Genomic DNA, 17,775 nt, shown 5'->3' with positions numbered 1-17,775 from the left:
ACAGGCAGTTCTTGGAGAGGGACATGACTCCGTTGGTGTCCACGTGGGGGCGCTTTCACGCTTTGCATGCTGGAGTTGGGAGTTCTGGGGAAGGGGACAGGACTCCCGTTTTGTTTTCACCGTGGGGCGCTTTTTCCCGCTTTGCATGCTGGGAGTTGGAGTCTGGGAGGAGGGCAGGACTCCCGTTTAGTTGTCACCGTGGGGGGGCTTTTCCCGCTTTGCATGCTGGGCGGGTTGGAGTTCTGGGACGGGGACAGGACTCCCGTTTTGTGTCCCGTGGGGGGCGCTTTTCCCGCTGTTGCATGCTGGGAGTTGGAGTTCTGGGAGGGGGACAGGATCCGTTGGTTTGTCACGTGGTGGGCGCTTTTCCGCTTTTGCATGCTGGGGAGTTGGATTTCTGGGAAGTGGAACAGGACTCCCGTTGTGTCACGTGGTGGGCGCTTTTCCCGCTTGCTGCTGGGAGTTGGAGTCTGGGACGGGCGAACAGGACTCCCGTTTTGTGTCACGTGGTGGGCGCTTTTCCCGCTTGCCTGCTGGGACGGAGTTGGATTTCTGGGACGGGGACAGGACTCCCGTTTTGTGTCACGTGGGGGGCGATTTTCCCGCTTGCATGCTGGGAGTGGAGTTCTGGGAGAGGGACCCGGACTCCCGTTTCGTGGTCCACGTGGGGGCGCTTTTCCGCTTTGCTTGCTGGGAGTTGGCGTTTCTGGGACTGGGACAGGACTCCCGTTTTGTGTCACGTGGTGGCCGCTTTCCCGCTTTGCCTGCTGGTGAGTCTGGAGTTCTGGGAAGGGGACAGGGACTCCCGTTTTGTGTCACGTGGTGGGCGCTTTCCCGCTTTTGCCTGCTGGGATTTTGAGTTCTGGGAAGGGGACAGGACTCCCGTTTTGTGTCACGTTGGGGCGCTTTTCCCGCTTTGCATGCTGGGGATTGGAGTTCTGGGACAGGGGACAGGACTCCGTTTTGTGTCACGTGGTGGCGGCTTTCCCGCTTTGCCTGCTGGTAGTTGGAGTTCTGGGAAGGGGACAGGACTCCCGTTGTGTCACGTGGGGGGCGCTTTTCCCGCTTGCATGCTGGGGTGGGTTCTGGGAGAGGGACCGGGGACTCCCGTTTGTGTCACGTGGGGCGCTTTTCCCGCTTTGCCTGCTGGGCGTGGAGTCTGGGAGGAGGGCAGGACTCCCGTTTTGGTGTCACGTGGGGGCGCTTTTCCCGTCTTTGCATGCTTGGGAGTTGGAGTTCTGGGAGGAAGGCCATGACTCCCGTTTAGTGTCACGTGGGGGCGCTTTTCCCGCTTGCATGCTGGGGAGTTTGAGTTCTGGGGCCGAGGGACAGGACTCCCGTTTTGTTTGTTCACGTGGGGGCGCTTTTCCCGCTTGCATGCTGGGCGTTGGAGATTTCTGGGAAAGGGGGACAGGACTTCCCTTTTGTGTCACGTGTGGCGCTTTTCCGCTTTTGCATGCTTGGAGTTGGAGTTCTAGTTCGGTGAGGAGGGCAGGACTCCGCTTTAGTGTACGTGGGGGGCGCTTTTCCCGCTTTGCATGCTGGCGAGTGGCAGTTCTGGGAAAAGGGGGACAGGACTCCCGTTTTGTGTCACGTGGGGGTCGCTTTCCCGCTTTGCATGCTGGGGTTGGAGTTCTGGGGAAGGGGAACCGACTCCCGTTGGTGTCACGTGGTGGCGCTTTCCCCGCTTTGCATGCTGGGAGTTGGCGTCTGGGAAGGGCCTGACTCCCGTTTGATGTCCGTGGTGTGGCGCTTTTCCCGCCTTTGCCGCTGGGCGTTGGAGTTCTGGGACGGGGACAGGGACTCCCGTTTTGTGTTCACGTGGTGGGCGCTTTCCCGCTTTGCCTTTCCTGGGAGTTGGATTCTGGAGGGGGACAGGACTCCGTTGTGTCACGTGGGGGGCGCTTTTCCCGCTTTGCATTACTGGGAGTTGGAGTTTCTGGAAGGGGACAGGGACTCCGTTTTGTGTCCCCGTGGGGGCGCTTTTCCGCTGTGCTGCTGGGGAGTTGGGAGTTTGGGAAAGGGGACAGGACTCCCGTTTTGTGTCACGTGGGGGGCGCTTTCCCGCTTTGCATGCTGGGAGTTGGAGTTCTGGGGAGAGGGGGACAGGACTTCCCGTTCGTGTCACGTGGGGGGCGGGGGGCCCTTTTCCCGCTTGCCTGCTGGAGTTGGCGTTCTGGGAGGTCGGGCAGGACTACCGTTTTGTGTTCACGTGGGGGGGCTTTTCCCGCTTTGCATGCTGGGAGTTGGAGTTCTGGGCGAGGGACCGGACTCCCGTTTGGTGTCACGTGGGGGCGCTTTCCCGCTTTTGCCTGCTGGAGTTGGAGTCTGGGAGAGGAGGGCAGGACTCCCGTTTGGTGTCACGTGGGGCGCTTTTCCCGCTTTGCCCGCTGGGAGTTGGAGTCTGGGCGGAGGGCAGGACTTCCGTTGTGTATTTCACGGGGGGCGCTTTTCCCGCTTGCTGCTGGATTTGGAGTTCTGGGCGGAGGGGCAGGAACTCCCGTTTGGTGTTCACGTGGGGCGTTTCCCGCTTTGCCTGCTGGGGGAGTTGGGAGTTCTGGGAGGAGGTATCGGGACATTGTTTGGAAAAAATATCCTAACATCAGTATTGGTGTTCAGATTATTTCATTCTTTCCTTCGACTATATGAAGTCTTTTATTATGTAACTCATACTGCGAGCAGGTGGTCCTTCATGAAAGAAATGCCCTTTGTCTAGAATTCCTTACTCAGAATATAGCCCCCCCTCTTCTTTAAACAGCCTTCTTGCACTCCTTTTCACATGCCTTGCCTTGGGCAGTCTTCCCTCCGGTTGGCAAGGGAAGTACCACTGGCATTCCCAGCAACCTCCTGATGCATTGACAAAGTAGAAGAGGTTGTTCATCAGGTGGCCGGCACAACTTCTTTAAATAAAAAGATGGTCTTACGGAGCCCCATCCATCTCAGAGCGGAGAAGTGGGGGCACAGTAGGACCCTCAGGACCATACCAAACTGAAAACCATTGCCATGGCCCAAGGGGTTGTGCCAGGGCCTCTCTGAGTTTGGCAGAAGAAGCTGTAAGTAGGAACTGTTTGTGCTGGCTATTGGAAGTCTGCTCAGTGTCAACATCTCTTGTCGTGGCTGCGAGGAAATGGATGGGGGGACGTTTGTATTTCCTTGCCTTTCAGATCCCAAATATTAAGCATGCACACACACAATACACACCAACTTAGATAATACTCAATGCCCTCATTGATCTATGTGATGCAAAACATACCACACAGCTTACATTTATTGTTCTTAAGGGTCCACAAAATCATTGCTGTTGCTCATCTTCCTCCATCTTCCTTTGACGCAGAAAAAAGCAGGCTCCACCACTGCCTTCTTCCGCTTCCCTTGGAGAGATGAAGGAATCTGAAAGCCTTTTCTATCTCTGGAATAAAAAGATTAATATCCAAAGGAACTTACCGAAAGGACTTACCACAGCTGTCTCTCACTTCCCTTGTACTGTATGGCAAGTTGAGATAGTTGCAGGGTTCAAGGCAGGCTTTTATATTATATATATATATATATATATATATATATATATACACACACACACACACTACAACATATATGTGCCTCCCTGGAAATCCTTTAATTGTCCAAAGCGACTGTGCCACAAAGTACGTCAGTGCCCCGACTTTCGTTAGTTCTGAGTGACGCATAATTCTTCCCAGGGAAGATGTCACCTTGCGCAATGAATTAAAGCTAAACATAATAAAAGCTTTATTTTTTCCCCAACCTCTCTGTTCGCGGGACAATCGAGGCGGATTACAATTAAAACGAGAGACATACATATCCCATATCCCCGTCATTCCCTCCCTCCCCTTTAAAAACATCAATTACAATTTATTAACTGTTAAAAAACAATACAATTAAAAATAATAGGGAGGCGGCAGATGGGGGCACAAGTGTTCAGGGGGAAGGTGGATTCGGCTCTGGAGGCTGGGTTTGCTATTCAGAGATCTGTCTTGACAGCTCTTTTTAAGGTGTTGTCCAAGCTTGTAATATGACGGAAACCACTCGGCAGGCCATTCCATAATCTGGGGGCGGTTGAAGAAAAGGTCCCTTGGGAAGTTGCAGTTAACCTGGTTTCTTTCTAGGTTTGCCAACATAAATGCTTCCCAGAAGACCTTGGAGTGCATGGAGCGGATTATACTGGAAGAAAGCAATCCCTTAGCTTAGGTTGGACCCCACGCCATTGTAGGGCTTAAAGGTTTATAACCAAACCTTGCACTGCCCCGGGAAACTCATAGGTAGCATTGAAGGCTTTTAAGATGGGTGGTATGTGGCCACTTCTAGTCTCCCTAGTGACCAACCTGGCTGCATATTTTTGAACTACTGAAGTTTCCGACACTAGGCACAAGGTTAGCCCCATGTTAGTGTGCATTGCAGAAATCAAGTTGTGAGGTTACCAGCGCAATGTACCACAGTTTCTAGGTCCATGGTCCAGGAAAGGACGCGCTGACATGTAGCCAAGCTGAAAACAGGTACTCCTGGACAGACGTATTTACCTGATTTGACATCTGGAGTGGCTGATCTAGGAAACACTTCCAGGACTGCCGACACCAGTCATTTAAGGTGAGTGTGACGCGACTCGGACTGGATGGTGAATCTCAATACCTGGATTAGGGCCCCAATGTGAGTTACCTCCGTTTTGTTTGGGTTCGGTTTTAGGTGTTTTTGTTGTCCTATACAATCCATTACCACTTTTAAGCCAATTCATGAGATTGAGATGAGAGATGCCATCTGTAGTCGAGCTGCAGACCAAGACATGGAGAACATATAACTGGTTGTCATTTCAGTGACTGAGAAACACCCTGCCCCGTGTCTCCGGATGATCTGAATTGGGGACAGGATAGACCTTGGGGATGCCACAGTTAAGCCCCTTCCTTGCCGGGGACTGTCCCACGCATTACCCTCTGGTATCGCCCAAGAGGAAGGAATGTGAACCACTGCAATGCAATACCCCCAATTCCTAACTCTCTCAGGCGATCACGAGGATGTCACAGTCACTTGTATCAAAAAGCCACTGAGAGGTCTAATAGCACCAACAGGGTCACCCTAGGGGCCCCCATTCATATGGGGTAAAAGGACCTGGAGGGAAATGGGATGATCCGGAGGCCCCCCTCCCCCGACTCGCTCCTTAGCAAGTGCCCACTTACAATTGAAATCGAATGCATTTTGACAGCCGAAATCGGAATCATTCTGTAGATTGGCCGGTGCCCATTCAAGCTATCTTCATGGTGACGTTTGCAGGGCCTCGGGGGAAGTGTCCTCCCTTTTAAAGAGCCAGGCACAGGGGTTTGGGTTTGCGGCTGAAGCAGGGAGAGAGATGCCTCTCTCTCTCTCTCTCTCTCTCTTTTTTAATAACCTGGGGCTTTTGGTGTCAGATCTGCCCCTGTCCCAGGCAGAGGATGGGATTGCCAGCATTTTTTTTTTCTTTTAAAAGCAACATTAGCTTTCCCTTTGCCTTTTCCCTTGCTGTACTGTATCTGCTCAAGAAGACAAATCATTCGCATATTTGCTCCCAAAAAAAAAATTGGTAACAAAAGGTAACATTGATTGTTTTGCAACATTTGTGCTTCTCCTCGCAAAACGCACGTGCAAGCCTGGCTCCATCTGCCTCTGGAATAGACACCATGCACATGGCGCATGTTCGCTAAAAAACATGGTTATTAAAAATTTTAAACATTTACATTCTGCCATATAAAACATGCGCAGTGCGCTCAAAAAAATATGGTTCAAACATTTTTTACCTATACATTCTGCCATATAAACCATGCGGAGGTGCCGCTCAAAAAAAAATATGGTTTCAAATTAAAAACATACATTCTGGAATAGAAATTGTTTTTTTGGCCGTTGCATTTGAAAAGGGGGGGGGGGGTTGCCCTGACATGCGCTCGTGATTTTTCCTCATTGCAAGGGAAGGAATTGCCCAGCGACAGATGGACTTTGGCCGGGGATGCAGGGAAAAGGGGTCCTAAAGCATGCCTTCCCTTGCTCCCTTCTGCCCAGGCTCATTCTCCTCCCCCTCCCCCTCCGATGAGGGGAGGGGAACATGCCTTTTGCCCCTTTGCCACCCTTCTGCCCTAAATCCCTCCCTCAATTTGCCCCTCTCTCGTGATCGAGGCCAAAGTTCTTCATTCCCAGGACCCGGGGTTTTTAAAAACGAAGAAACCGGCGCATTTGCGCCGATCAAACGACCCGCGCTCTTTAGGGCATTTAACACGGAACCGGGCTGTGCAAGCCCCGGATCGCTTGTGTGAGATTCTGGGTGAGTAGAATTCACGTGATTGACTTGATCGGTTTCAAAAACCGATTTTTTTGTGTACTGTGATGCGCCCCTGTTACCCAGAGAAGGGTCATCAGCTAAGGCATTCCATGGCAGACTCAACTCCCATATTCTGTCTAAAGCCGGTTTTGAAATGAAGCTAGAAACACTGGTTTCATTCAAGACAACACTTCCTCTGAACACTTTGCTTTAAAATGGCATTGGGATTCTGGCCTATACTGTTCATCTCCAGAGGGTCAGGGAAAGTTTTTTTCAGAGGGCCAACAGCCTCCTTCAAACAGATGGAACTGGACTTTCCCTAGGGAGCATTGACATATATCTCAGAAGCATCCTCAAGCATTTCCCCCGGATGCCAGCCATAAAGGGCAAGGATCAAGAGGGGCATGTTGTCTTAATTCACACTACCAAAGAGCTTGTCCACATCCACATTATTCACAGACTCAAAAATGATCAGTAATCTATCCCCGGAGTTGCTTCGACATCACCAGTCGTTTTCTGCAGAACACCAGCGTCCAAGTTGGATCTTATGAGAGATTTACCACGCAACATAGTGTTAAACATGTCACAGTGGCTGTTGTCGGGTCTTCAAGTAGTGGGTTCTGCATAATGGGATCTGTGTCAGATCCCTTACACCCTAAACAGTTCTCTGGATATGAATTTGCAGTGCCGATATGTGCAGAGCAGAAGGATCTCTTCGACGATGCATTGCCACTCCATAGGAAGAAAAACTTCCCATGTTGTGTCTTGTTTACATAAGAGTTGGGATTCCGCTAGTAGAGGAGGCTTGCAGTGGTTGAAAGCCATATCTTTGGTGGAGGCATTCAATTTGTGGACAGTTGCCTATACCAGAGGGTAGAGTAGAAAACGGTCTTGGGCCAGGACCCTCCAGTTTGGAGGCTGGATGGCCATTACTGCCTGTATCTTTGATTGTTTTCTTCCTTGTGGCAATATGAGTAGACTGGACGATTCTTGAGGTCTCATCCATTGCTAGGATATTCATTGGGGAGAAGTTAGAGGAGAAAGCAGAATATTGTCTTTTCTTATGGCTTAGACAATGCAAACTGTTGCAATCTTCCTAACTTGTCACTTCTCCTCATTTTGGCATCTGACCAGACTCCAATATTTCCGACCACCCATGTCCTAGTTTCCTTGTGAAATGTTGGAGGATAGGTGCTCATTCTCCTGGGCCCTCCTGGGTTTATGGCATTGTCAGATAAGAGACGGCACCTTGAAAACCGGCTGAGAGCTCAGGAAGAATCTCAAGCATGGCAGCTGTTTTGAGACCAGGGTTATACATCCTGTACAACGTATATGAATAATGATAGCTTTTCTGCACAAGTAACATCTTAAGCGATGACTGTTCTTGTTGCTTAAAATGATTGGATACTGCCATTTTTTAATTGGCCCCTGAACAAAAGTATCCAGGAAACACTCAGTTCTGAACACTTTTTCCAAGTAGGCGTTTTAATCACACAACAGGAACTATTCATCTTGCGTTCTGGAAGGTGCTGGAAGAATTTTTCAGAGCCTAAGAAAGCCCCATCTCAGATCCTTCAGGGACACCACACCAAGACTATGTCTGCTACCAAGTTTAGGGCCCAGCGCTGTTTCTCAGGACCAGGTCTCTCTCTTTGGGAGTATTAGAAGGGGGAACACGTGGGTATAAAACTGTTATAGGATTGCTGGTGTGAATCAATAATGGGCAATATATTTAATAGCATAGTCTTTTAATGATTTTTCACTACTTCATTTTATGACCTTACTAAAGGTTGGGGCCTTAGATGCTAGTTAAATGTACAAATCGTATATGGAGTTATCACACAGAGGCAGAATTGAGCTTTTAAACTGACTTAGCCCAAGAAAGTCATGCAATGCAGTGAAGATGTTCACACACCTCACAATAAAGGAGGACTTAGCCCAGGAATAACCAGGGAATAAAACCAGCAACAAATCCCTACTTTCCCAGATTTGTTGCTGGTTATTCCCTGGTAATTCCTGGGATAAAATCCTCTTTCATCATGCGTTGTTGTGAAAATCTCACCACGATCGCACAACTTCCCAGGATAATGTCCAGAAAGATAGATATCATTTTTTTACAGTAAATCACGTAAAATTTGCCCAGAGACATCTAAATATGCGTTACAAATATTGACAAAAAATGCAAAAACATAAATATACAAAATGTAATGGCATAAAAAAAATTGTCAGGAAGCAGCAATGTTTCTAAGTCTTAAAAAAAACCTCACAGGTTTAGCATATGCATTGCATTATCCTTTATCCCAAACACATCTGAATATAAGTTACACAATACTTCAAACACTATACATAAAACACCAAAATTATAGAGGTTATAAAATGGCATATTAAAACAAGTCGGAGCTCCCATGTTTTTAATGGTAAAAGTTTCACAGGGCTTACTGCTATTTGTATTGGACTTCTCCTCTAGCCACATCCATTTCTAAACTCTTATTGCCGCCAGCGCCAAAATGTGGCGAGACTTAAATGTTATATCAGGATGAGTATCTGATAACACTGAGAAACTTATAAAAAGCTTGGAGTCACCTGGTTGGTCCAAAGGACTGGAGAAATAATGTCGTTATTAAGTCTCCGTAAACATACAATGCAAAAGTATGCGTTCCCACAGTTTCAGTCTGTCCAGAATCACATGGACAATATCTTTCCAAAAAGGGGATTTTAGGCACTCGCTACCATGGGTCCTATGGGGTGCCATCATGACATGCGAGGGGCGGCGCTTTCTGACGCCCCTCACCCCTCACACTGACGAGTGGCGTCACAAATGGCCAGCGCCCTGTACATATGGACGCCGCCATTTGGACATGACCGACACCTAGCATCACGCACTTCTCGGCCCTTGTGATGCAGAAAGAACCTGCTTTTGTGGGTTCTTTTTGCTGCGCGTGAACCGCAACAGCTTGTCTTCTGCGGCACCCTTGCGCAGCAACACCAGGGCGGTCTGTAATCCCGCCTCTGTCTCCTTCCTTGGAGGTCTTCACAACAGAGGCTGGATGGCCATTGTCTGGGAGCTTTGATTTAGTTTCCTGCATGACAGAATGGGTTGGACAGGATGACCCTTGTAGCTCTTCCAACTCTACCATTCTTTGATTCTATGATTCAAGGACAGCAGATGGGCGGCTGTGGCAAAAGCCAGACGATATTGGACAACCTAAACTTAAGCTCAAGGGTTAAACTAAAATGGCCGGGTTGCCGCACCTCCTCACGCTGAAGAAGCGCGCGTTACCGCGCAGCCGCGGCACGTGCCGCCCATGCTATTCAAGCACACCAATATCGAGCCCTACAAAATTTAGAGTTGTCCAAATATCGTCTGGCTTTTGCCACATCCTCCCATGCTGTCCTGAATCTAGAATCACAGAATGGTAGAGTTGGAAGAGACTACAAGGGTCCTCTGTCCAACCAATTCTGTCCCTTTGGGACCAGATCCCAGCCGTGTATGCCATGGACCAGGACTTCCAAGGAACTGATGCAAAGGCAAAGTCTTTGCATTTTAAGGGTTTTATTGGTGCACAGGGGGACACCTTCTCACACACATACATTCACTCACGCAAACCATCAAGGCTAACAGAAGAAAGGGGAAAAGTGGACAGAGAACATTAGGCCTTCTAATGCTAGATAATCGCCTGAGATGGTTTCCTCGGAATCAAGGTAGACGCAGGGGAAATAGGGAAAGGGGTGCATAGAACCATGCCAGAGAAGCAGACTGGCAGAGTGCCTGCCTGCCTGCCTGCCTGCCCAACTGGAACAGGGAACAACAGCAATGGCAGGGACAACCTTCACCCTATAGTGCAGGACTTGCTTTAGAGCCTCTTGATCAAGTGATGAAGGAAGAAGGGGCACCTCCACAGATGCCTTTTGGGATAGGGATTTGTGGGGGAATTATAATAATAATAATAATAATAATTTATTTTATATCCCGTCTCTACCGTTTTAGGGATCAGGCGGGGATAACAACTCGATAACAACGCTTCAGGGATTGTGCCAGGATTGGTTACTACCAAAGTCTGGGGGCCCATGCTGAAATTGTTGCAGCCACGAAATGTTTTTCTTTTGCCATCCTGTGTCTCCCCGAGGGAAAGAAATACTCTGCCTTGCATAGAAAGGACTTTATGGTAGAGAAGGACCACTCTTGCCCCTTTCAATGCCTCAGAGAGTAGCCCTGGTTAGGAGAAAACTCAGCCATGGCCTCCAAATTTGAGTAAACCCGAAGATATGGGGTGGGATTTTCTTGGGCCGGAACAATGCCTCCAGATCTTCCAGAAAGCACAATGAGTAATTCCTGTTTTCAACATACACAATCTCTTCGGGAAAACGCTTCAGGGCAGAGTGTGCCTTGGATGATTTGGTTCATGAAACTGGGTTTTAAACATTTGAAACAACATGAGCTACTTCCTTAAGGCCCTCTGTGCACCTGGCGCAAGACTAGGATGACTTGGTACATTTTACAGGTTCTGTAACACTGCTCTCACAACAGCTGCCCTATGGCTTTGCAATTCTTCCTGATCGCCAACCCGTTTCAAGGTGGTGCCTCTCTTAGGATTTTATCATGCGAAGGAGATCGGGAGTTTATCCCGGAATATCCCGGAAATCACGTAATTAAGTGCAATGATTTCACACAACATTGCCACAACCTGCCATTAAAATGCCACAAAGAAGCATTAATGCACATCTTTTTATTTTACTTAGGTGGGGTACAGACCCCACAAAGGGTGGTGGTCTGCAGGCGCCTTGTTTTGCTGGCTGAGGAAGCCACAGTGGCAAAAACCGCGCAGCTCTCCCTTGCACAGTAAAAAGAACCTGCAAAAAGTGGGTTTTTCTGCGGCGCCATTGTGACGCTGCAGTGTTGCCAATGGCACACTCGCGATGTCACAAGGGCGATGTGAGAAGACTAAGGCCTGTTACAGACTGCCAAAATAAAGCTGCTTCGGGTCTCTTTGGAGGTATGCTATTTAAATGATGCATGGGTCCTAAGGTCCTGAGTGTGACAAGCCAACTCCATTCCTAAGCACTGAGTGCAGCTTTGGCGCCTTCCGTACCTTTAGGACCCATGCATCATATAAACAGCTACTCAAAGAGACCCGAAGCAGCTTTATTTTGGCAGTCTGTAACAGGCCTTTTTGTCCAACACAGCAAAATGACGGTGCCGGTGTGTACAGGGGCTGCCATTTTGATGCCCTCATCACGTGCTAGTGGTGAGGCATGTATGGTGGTGTGCCCTCGGCCAACCCCTAGCACATGACGATGGCACCTTAGGCCCGTCTAGACCAGGCCTTACATACTTAGCCCAGTGTCCCATTTTAATGTGGCGCATTACATTTTTTTTTGCTGCACAGACAAGGGTGCGGTTTTTGCATCGCTGCAATAGCTTCCCAAAGTCGATGGTGTTTTGATTTTAATTTTAAACAGTTTTATTACTATCTGAATAAGTTCTCATTATATATGTTTTTTAATAGTTAATTCTTATGTATTTTTATTGCGTGTGCTTGTACAGTGCACCCGCGTCACATGGGCGCATTATCTGCTGCTTTCCGCATACGCTGCAAGCAGTGCCGGAAGAAGCGCGGTGGGTGCAGGAAGAAACAATGGGGCATGCTCCCATGGCGCACGCTCACCGTCACCCCGCTGCACTGCACCACCGCAAACATGAGCCCCATTACTTATAATGGGGCTCGAGCATATGCGTTATTTCTTTTATGCGGGGGGTACAGAATGGATCCTTCGCGTAAAGAAGGGCACGCTTGTATTTGTATTTTATACTAGGTTTGTAATCACACACAAATTGTGGAATCTGGGGAGTGCCTGCCTTGTTGGAGTCACTTTGTGGCAATTAAAGGACTCCGGGATGGCATATATAAACGCCTGCATTGGAAGCATTCGTGTCCCAGCTGCAGACGGCTACAACAGCTTTGGGATATCTGCCAGTAAGTTCTTGAGTACATTTTATACCAAAGGTTTTTAGATCCTCCAGTCTCTCCAAAGAAGGGAGCGAAGAACTGTTCTGGAACCTGTCTTCTGTCTAAGATACACTAGATGAATACCAGCTGCACAGCAATGTCTCCAGTGGTCCCTTAAAGAGCAACACATCCAGTTGAAGGTTTTATCACCTAGAATGAATCAGATGCATGGGCGGCATTTATTTTAAGTTGAGGTGTGTATGTGTGAATGTGTGTGTGTGTGTGGTGTGTCTGCCTTAATATTTGGGATCTCAAAGGAAGGGAAGAGGTACAAACTATCCCACCATCCACCTGCCCAATGATAGGAAGATGCACAGAACAACGTTGACCACTGAACAGAGAACAACACAAATGATCCGCTTCTTAATCCCTTGTTCTAAGGCATCGCGGCACGCCACCCCTGGGCTATGGCCGGTTCAGGGTAATATGGTGGTACCATCCCTCATTCACCTTCCAGGAGGACATTTCAAAGATCTACAATGGCGCCTGGTGGGTTCCATGTCTGTGGGAGCAATGTACTACTCTGGGGTACAGATGGTTTTTAAGCTCTCCCAGCTACTGACAGCTTCCCCAACCAGGTCAAAGCACCTTAGATATCTCCTTCAAATCTGCTCTAACAGTTGGAGAGATTCACTATCTCCTTGACACAAGGTATGCCGCTGAGTTTTTTTCACTTCTTCTATCTCTCCTTATTTTAACCAAATATTGTCTTGACAGGCAAGCCACTGACCTCTGACAACCTCAACAGAAGACATCTAGGGGACAATAGTTCAGCTGAACTGAGCATCACAGGGAGAACTCAACATGGCGAACGTGACAGTCGTAGATCTGATGGAGTACCCTCTGGCAGAATGGAGATAAGAGAAGTGGAGGTAGAGATTTGTCAGGATGCTCTTTCCTACATGCCACTACTTCCTTAATTTTCTTGTCTTAGGAGCAGGAAATGCAAGGATTTCTATTTTGTGAAGTCAAAGGCTTTCATGGTTGGCATCCATAGTTTTTGTGGGTTTTTGCGGCTATGGCCATTCTAGAAGATTTATTCCTGAGTTTACGTCAGCATCCTGGCTGGCATTTCAGAGATGCCGGCATGAGAGAGTGGGATATATATATTACGGGTGACCCTGGGTAGGGAGGAGGGATGCCAGCCACAGATGGCCCCTAGCATGGCCCCTGCGCTAGGACGTTCCTGACTTCGCTACCGAAGCTGAAGGGGAACTTTCTTACTTAACTGGACATTTGCTCTCCTTTGGCTAGATATCCTCTATTGCGGTATCGATTGGACGGGGTCTGGAAATATAGAGGAAGAGGAGTGAAGCCCCTCGGAATTAAATGCACTTCTTAGAAAATTGGCTGGCTATATCATCCAACAGGAGTATATACCGTTGTGGACCAGGTTTTAAAACAGTTCTCTCTGGCGGCTGATCTCAGTTTCAACAAGGGAGATGACCAGATAGGAGCCCATTTAGATTCAGATATTAATATATTCAAATATTCAAATATTCATATATGATAAAGTTCATGTCACCTTTCTGTTGGAGAGGATGCCCAGTTCCAGGGACATATATCCATAGGTGGATCGACTGCCCCCAAATTAATCTCTTTTGGTATGAATTGCTCCATCAGATTGCTTTAATTACAAAACAAAAAAAAATCAACTTTTGCCCAGCTCTTTTGTTACTTTCAATTTACACTAAGGACAATACTTTTTAAAATTTAAACACAGAATATTGATTGCTTTTCTTTTAACGGCAGCTTGACTTGAAGTGGCCAAATCTTGGAAGACAGGACTTGGGTCCCTAGATAATCGGTGGGAAAGAGTCTGGGACCAATGGCTAATGCAGACGCTGTTAGATAAAATGAAATGTGACTTAATGCAACAAAACCAAGAAGCCTCCAATGAGAAATGGCTTCCTTTTATTGATTATGTTGATACAAATGTTATCATTGTCCACCTTCCAACTTGCCAGTGGTCACTATGGTCTGACCTGTTTCAAGAAACTTAAACTGTATAGGACTATATGTGTGTGTGTATGTGTTATGCTTTTGAAAGTTTATTTTATAATTGTCCTTTATTGTTCTATGTTTTGTATCATCTTTTAATAAATGTTTTAAAAAGGAAAAAAGAGAAACATTGGCTGGAACTCTACATTGCAGTTCTGGTTTGGTTACCTAGAGTTATGGGTCCGTAACTGCTCCTTATTCAGTGTTCTCTCTAGGAATCTCTAGGTCCTCCAGGGCAACTCTGTGGTCAACATCCGCCAGACATTGACCATAGAATTGGGCTGGAGGAGCTACAAAGGCCTAGAAGAGTATTCTCTCCAGATATCTCTACGTCCTTCAGTGCGACTTTATGGTTAAAGTTGACCATAGAGTTGCGCTGGAGGATGGAGATATTCCTAGAGAGAACATATTAATAAAGTCCATGAATAATCAAATCTGCGCAAATGTCCAAGCCACAAATGTGGAGGGACAAATGTATTTCCATTCAAGAAATATGTTGTTGATGTGTAGTAACCATCTATTTCCTTCCTTCCTTTTCTTCTCAACCATAGTATCGAAATGTGTCTGTCATCAATGATCCTGTCCTTGGTCAATTGAAAGTACTTAAGGGTGTGGACGTCCTGTTCAAGAAGTATATCCGTAGTCTCCGCAGGCGGTTGTCATGATCCTTCAAAATATGTAGGCGGATGGGTAGCTGGCACTTGTAAGCCCCAAACATGGAGACCTGATACGAAAATCAACTCACATCTCCCAGACGTACAACACTCTCTTTAGCTGATGGAGCTATACGACAATAAAGATTTGAGGAGGAAACCTCAGGAAGTTGCCAATTGTCTTCATTATCGTCTTCATAAGTGTCATTATTATTTGTAACCGACATTATTGGGCCCATACAGACAGGACAAAATAAAGCTGCTTTGGATGACTTTGGAAGTGTGCTGTTCAAATGATGCATGCATCCTAAGAGGCCAGAATCCATGCCAAAGCCACAATCCAGTACTAAGGACCGGAACGCAGCTTTGGTGCAGTTTCTGGCCTCTTAGGACGCATGCATCATTTGAACAGCACACCTTCATCTATCCTTTTGGTATAGCCATTGCCCCACACTGAATGTCCCCTACTCTGGAAGGTATGGCCTTCCGCCACTGGAAGCTTCTATGCACATGTGGCATCGCCTTGTAAAGCATTACGTATCACTCACAAACTGTGAGAATCTGGGGAGTGCCTGCCTTGTGGGAAGTTGCTTTGTGGCAATTAAAGGACTCCAGGAAGGCATATATAAATGGCCTGCATTGGAAGCATTCATTGTCCCAGCTGCAGACGGCTACGAACAGCTTTGGGATATCTCCAGGTAAGTTTCTTGAGGCATTTATTACCAAAGGTTTTTAAGATTCCTCCAGTCTCTCCAAAGGGAGGGAGCAAAGATCAGTTCAGGAACCTGTCATTCTGTCTAAGATAACTAGACAAATAGCAGCCGCACAGCACTGTCTCCAGTGGTCCCTTAAAGAGCAAGGCATCATGGTGAAGGTTTTATCAGCTAGAATAAATCAGATGCATGGGGTATTATTTTAAGTTGGCCTGTGTATGTGTGAGTGTTTGTGTGCCTTAATATTTGGGATCTCAAAGGGAAGAGGTACAAATAGCCCACCATCCACCTGCCCAACGATAGGAAGGATGCACAGCGATGAATACTGACCACTGACAGACTGCCAATAGGCAGCACAAAATAGCCTAACAAATTATAGAATAGAATAGAAAATTTATTTTTACCCTCCTCTCCCACTGGATTGAGGTGGCTTACAATATCATAAAATAAGACAATAAAACAGTAAAATGCAGCAACAAAATGAGATACAATCAAATGCAACAATATATAAAAACCTGTTATCCCTCTCTCCAACCCATAATCCACAAACAATAATAAAATAATGTCTAAATTAGTTAAACAAACAATCAAACAACAGAGAGATGAGCATCCTGGGAGAGATAGTCCATATCAGTGAGTGGCCAGGTGAGTTACTTGGGGAAGACTTGTTGGAAGAGATCCGTCTTGACAGCATTTTTAAAGCTGTCAAGGTTGGTAATGTTCCAGATCTCACCTGACAGGCTATTCTATAGTTTGGGAGCGGAGGATGAAAAGGTCCTCTGGGTGACCACTATCAATCTCACCTTTATTGGTTGTAATAGGTTCTTCCCAGAGGACCTAAGTGTGCAGGGTGCATTGGACGGAAGAAGGCAATGCCATAAGTAGGTTGGATGCAAGTCATGAAGGGCTTTAAAGGTTATCACCAACACCTTATACTGTGTGCAGAAACTAATGGACAACCAGTATAGAGATGTCAAGATAGGTGTTATATGGGCATGTCTAGCTGATCCAGCAACTAGTCTGGCTGCCATATTTTGGACTAACTGAAGTTTCCGGACTAGGTACAAGGATAGCCCCATGTCAGGCATATTATAGAAATCGAGTCATGAGGCTACCAATACATGTACCACAGTCTCCAGGTCCCCCGGTTCCAGGAAAGGAAGCAGTTGGCTTATCAGCCCAAGCTGATAACAAGCACTCATAACCATCGCATTTACCTGATTTGACACCTGGAGCGACAAGTCAAGGAGCACTCTCAAACTGTGAACACAGTCCTTGATGGGGAGTGTGACCCCGTCCAGGTCCGGTTGACATATCCCTATGCCTGGATTAGGGGTCCTGACAGCAAGTACTTCCATTTTATCCGGATTCAGTTTGAGTCTGTTTTTCCCCATCCAGTCCATCACATTCATCGACATTCATCAAGAGGAGATATGTGTCCTTGGCCAGAAGTGTCATTCGATGCATGGAGAGGTATATTTGAGTGTCATCAGCATACTTATAACACCCCGCCCCATTATCAGCTTCTTAATCCTTTGTACTAAGGCATTCGAGGCACTGCCACCCCTGGGCTATGGCTCGGTTTCAGGGTGATATGGTGGTACCATCCCTCATTCAGCCTTTCCAGGAGGACATTTCAAAGGACCTCCAATGGCGCCCTGTGGGTTCCATGTCAGGAGAGCAACAGATCTACTCTGGGGTACGGATAGTTTTAAAGAAGCTGTGCCAGGTACTGAATCAGCTCCCCCAACCAGGTCCAAGCACCTTGGATATCCACTTCAAAATCGGCTCTAACACTTGGAAAGGATTCACTACCCCTTGGCATAGGGTACGCCATCGAGTTGTTTTTGAGGTCGAATGGGTGTTCGCTTCTTCTATCTGCCTAATTTTAACCAAATATTGTCTTGACAGGCAAGCCACTGACCTCTGACAACCTCAGCAAAAGCCATCCAGGGGAAAATAGTCCAGCTGATACTGAGCTCAACAGGGAGAACTCAACATGGCGAACGTCATTGTCGTAGATCTGATGGAGTACCCTCTGGAGGAGGTGGAGATAATGATGGTAAGAGATTGTCAGGATGTCTCTTTCCTTACATGCCACTTACTTC

At 47.3% G+C, this 17,775-nt stretch overlaps 1 long non-coding RNA gene across 1 annotated transcript in view; it reads left to right on the top strand.

Annotated features, from left to right (window-relative positions):
• The window catches only part of LOC121915827, a 41,966-nt gene extending 26,857 nt beyond the window's left edge, over window positions 1–15,109 (top strand). Inside the window, exon 4 of the long non-coding RNA XR_006100752.1 lies at window positions 14,853–15,109. This is a non-coding gene — a long non-coding RNA (uncharacterized LOC121915827). The remainder of the gene's footprint in view (window positions 1–14,852) is intronic.
• Window positions 15,110–17,775: the final 2,666 nt, after the last annotated feature.

Source organism: Sceloporus undulatus, chromosome 9 (genome assembly GCF_019175285.1).
Source record: "Sceloporus undulatus isolate JIND9_A2432 ecotype Alabama chromosome 9, SceUnd_v1.1, whole genome shotgun sequence".
NCBI lineage: Eukaryota > Metazoa > Chordata > Lepidosauria > Squamata > Phrynosomatidae > Sceloporus > Sceloporus undulatus.
Note: the sequence above shows the minus strand (reverse complement) of the source record. Positions and strands in the feature narration are given on the sequence as shown.